We start from the raw sequence: 3896 nt of genomic DNA on the forward strand, positions 1-3896 counted from the left end.
CGGGCTCCGCCTGCGCGGCCAGCAGGGCGCCCCAGAGCCCCGCGCCGACGCGGAAAGCCGAGTCGTAGCTCGGCCGTCAGGTCGTACTTGACCTTTGGACCTCTGGGTCCCTCTTGTAGCCCCCTCCAAAATGGGCAGAGGAATATTAGGTTTCAGGTCCCTTTTACATTTGATTTTCTAAAAATATATCCTCCTACACTAACAAATGGACCATTACTTTCAGGATCCTGGCCTGACGCGGCCCCCACACTCTTCTCCTGGCAAAAACAAAACAAAACAAAACAAAAAATGGTTCTGCGGGAGAAGGGAAGGGAATGGTGCCTTTGTGAGCGGGAACCTATTACTTTTGGGGGTAGAAATCGGGACCCCAGGCCTGCCCTGCGCTGAGGTCTGACCGTGGCCGGAAGCAGCCTCCTTGCTAGATAGTAACCCCGCTGAGCACGTGTGCAGGACGGGCCCAGACTGTGAAAGGCTGGGGGACTCCTCACCCGCAAACACAGATAAACACAGCTTAAAATTGGACTTGGGTGGCTTCTCACCTGACCCTTGGCACAGACATGGGTCACTTGGGCACTCTCAAATTTGAAGACTTAAAAATCCTATTTTACAGGGCACCTGGGTGGCTCGGTTAAGCGTCCAACTTCAGCTCAGGTCATGATCTCACAGTTCGTGGGTTCGAGCCCCTCATCGCGCTCTGTGCTGACAGCTCAGAGCCTGGAGGCTGCTTAAGATTCTGTGTCTCCCTCTCTGCCTCTCCCCTGCTCTCTCTCTCTCTCTTTCTCTCTCTCTCTCTCAGAAATAAAAACAATTTTAAAAATTTTTAAAAATCCTATTTTAACTGGAACAGTTGTGCTAAATAGGTTAATGATCCCGAAAGTGGGTGAGGGGAGTCCAGTTGATGGGTCCCACCTGCTCTTCCCCGAGCTGTGGAGAAGAAAACCGTTTCCTCAGCCCATTTGGTTCAGTGATGAGGAGCTTGGAACTCCCTGACGGAAGACAGATTAACAGGAGAAAAGACAGGGCTGTGGGTTAGAGTACTTGATACATTCAGACTAGTCACGGGCATGTGAATTAGAAATGGGGTTTATAAGCTAACTTTATGGGAGAAACGGAGGGGGAGAAGAGCGCTTCAAATGGTTGCTTTAGGAAAGAATGGGTTTTCAGAAGAAAGGAGGAGGTCTGTGATGAAGCGGGTTGATGCAGGTGTGAGCGCTTCCGGTCTTCCTTCCCACCAGCGAAACCCTCCTCCGAGAGGCGGGTGGTAGCAGCCTCGCTCTCTGGAGTTTGTGCCTGTGGGCAGGTAAGGGAAGCTCTGACAGAGCTGCTTTTTGCTTCTTTTGCATTTCACATGCCTTCAGTTTGAAATCCTCTTCAGATCCACTCTGGGGGGCCGGGGGGTCCCCACAGACAGCTGGAATGAAGCCACTAGAACAGAGAACTGGAAGTCACCCTGACTCTGTCCGGCACACGGTGCTGCAGACCGAATGAAATCCTGAGTTGGGCGTTTTGGATTTAGGGAAAGAGGAGTTGGCTGTAACCGCGTACACACTCCCCTCCGCGGTTCATTCTGGCCCCGCAAGGGGCAGCCCACGTCTTGTTTTCTTGTTGTCACTGGTCAAATCTTTGGGGAAGGCAGTTTGAACTGTCATTTCAATTCTGTATGGAATCTAGGAAACAAAGGAAAACCCCAGATTCACAGATACGAGAACAGATGGGTAGCTGCCAGACAGAAGACGGGATGGGGAGAGGGGGACACAATGGGTGAAGGAGATTAAAAGTACAAACGTCCACCTACAAAATAAGTCTTAGGATGTAACATAGAGCATGGGGAATATAGTCAGTAATATCAGATTGACCCTTTAGGGTGATGGAGGGCAACTAGACTTAATATGGTGACCATTTCACAGTACATACTAATGTTGAATCCCTGTGTTGCACGCCTGAAACTAATGCACTGTGTCAATATTAGACCTCAATAATGAGGGGCACCTGGGTGGCTCGGTCGGCTGAGCATCTGACTTCAGCTCAGGGAATGATCTCATGGTTTGTGAGTTCAAGCCCCGTGTCTGGCTCAATGCTAACAGCCTGGGGCCTGCTTCAGATTCTGTGTCTCCCTCTCTCTCTCTCTCTCTCTCTCCCCCCCTCCCCAATTGTGTTCTCTCTCTCTCTCTCAAAAATAAACATTAAAAAAATATATTTTTTAATGTGGGGTGGCTGGGTGTCTCGGTCAAGCATCTGACTCTTGATTTTGGCTCAGATCATGACCCAAGGGTTGTGGTATCCAGCCCTGAGTCTGGCTCCATGCTAACAGTGCAGAGCCTGCTTCGGACTCACTCTCTCTCTCTCTCTCTCTCTTTTTCTTTTTCTGTCTCTCTTTCCTTCCTCCCACGTGTGTGCTCTCAAAAAAAAGTTCCTGCTGAATTGTTAAGTATATTGGAAACATTCCAATTTCTCACCTTCAGTGCAGGCCTAAACCAATGAGACTTTGTAAATGCAAGAAAGTTCCAAGGCAGTTTGGATCCCTAAGGTGAGGAGTTGACTTGGGTGCTAGGCGCCTCCCCTTTCAAAAACAGGGCCCTTTTGCTCAATTTCACTAGTTATCATTAAAACCAGAACATAGTTTGGGACGCCTGGGTGGCTCATCAGTTGAACGTCTGACTTTGGTTCAGGTCATGATCTCCCGGTTTATGAGTTCGAGCCCCACTGTCAGCACAGAGCCCAGTTGGGATCCTCTGTCCCCCCTCTCTCTCTGCCCCTCCCCTGCTCAGGCTCTCTCAAAAATAATAAACATTGAAAAAAATGGTACAGTTCCATAGGAATGAATAAAAATGAAAATACCTTGGGGCTCCTGGGTGGCTCAGTCTGTTAAAGCGTCCGACTTTGGGTCAGGTCATGATCTCACGGTTCGTGGGTTCGAGCCCCATGTCAGGCTCTGTGCTGACAGTTACCTCAGAGCCTGGAGCCTGCTTCGGATTCTGTGTCTCCCTCTCTCTCTGACCCTCCCCTGCTCCTACTCTCTTTCTCTCAGAAATAAATAAACATTAAAAATTTTTAAACAAAGGAAAACACCTTGTGTTAGGGAGGCTCTAGACAAACCCTGGTAGGAATGTAAGGTGGTGTCGCCATTTTAGAAAACTGTTTTAGGAGAGCTAAATGTATATGTAACCTCTGATTCCGGCTTCTCCCTCCTGTGCCCAACAGGAACATGTAGCATGTTCCCAAAAGATATGATCATAGCATCACTCACAGAGCCCAAACTGTAAGCTCTCCACACGGCCTGCAACATTAGAATGGACGATTGCATCATATCCGCAAATGGAATGCTCTAGAGCAATAGGAGGCTGAAGAGCTACAGGTTTGTTCAGCATCACAGAAGGATCTCACAAAGTTAATGTTGATCAAAGTAAGCCAGACACAAAAAAGTACATGACATGGGAGCCCCATTTATATAAATGGGCACAGGAGTTACTGAAAGGGGGCACGAAGGCAGCTTTTGGGGTGCTGGTGACTTTCCGTTTGTGAGAACTTATTGAGCTCTACACTGCAATCTGTGCACTTTTCTGTTCAATGGAACATTTTTTTTTAAATGGCTCTGAGAAAGGTAAAACTGATGCTTGGACAACATGGCGTTCTTTGCACACAACCGCTGTAAAATCCACTTTTCAGACTCCTAAATAACCAGGTTAGATTTCCAGTGGTCTTTGCCAGCAGGTGCCCCTCTGGACTGGCGTGCTTTCCCAGTCCCCCAGACCTCAATTTCCCTGTTCCCAACCCTCCCCCCTTCCCATCTCCAGGCTCCTTTCTGCCCTTCCTTAAGCCTACCAGCATCCGGGGAGGATTGGTTTTATCTTATTTTATTTTATTTAGACAATATGCAGGGAGAGGTAGAGAAACAA

This window comes from Crocuta crocuta, unplaced genomic scaffold (genome assembly GCF_008692635.1).
Source record: "Crocuta crocuta isolate KB4526 unplaced genomic scaffold, BGI_CrCroc_1.0 scaffold170, whole genome shotgun sequence".
NCBI classification, from domain to species: Eukaryota; Metazoa; Chordata; class Mammalia; order Carnivora; family Hyaenidae; genus Crocuta; species Crocuta crocuta.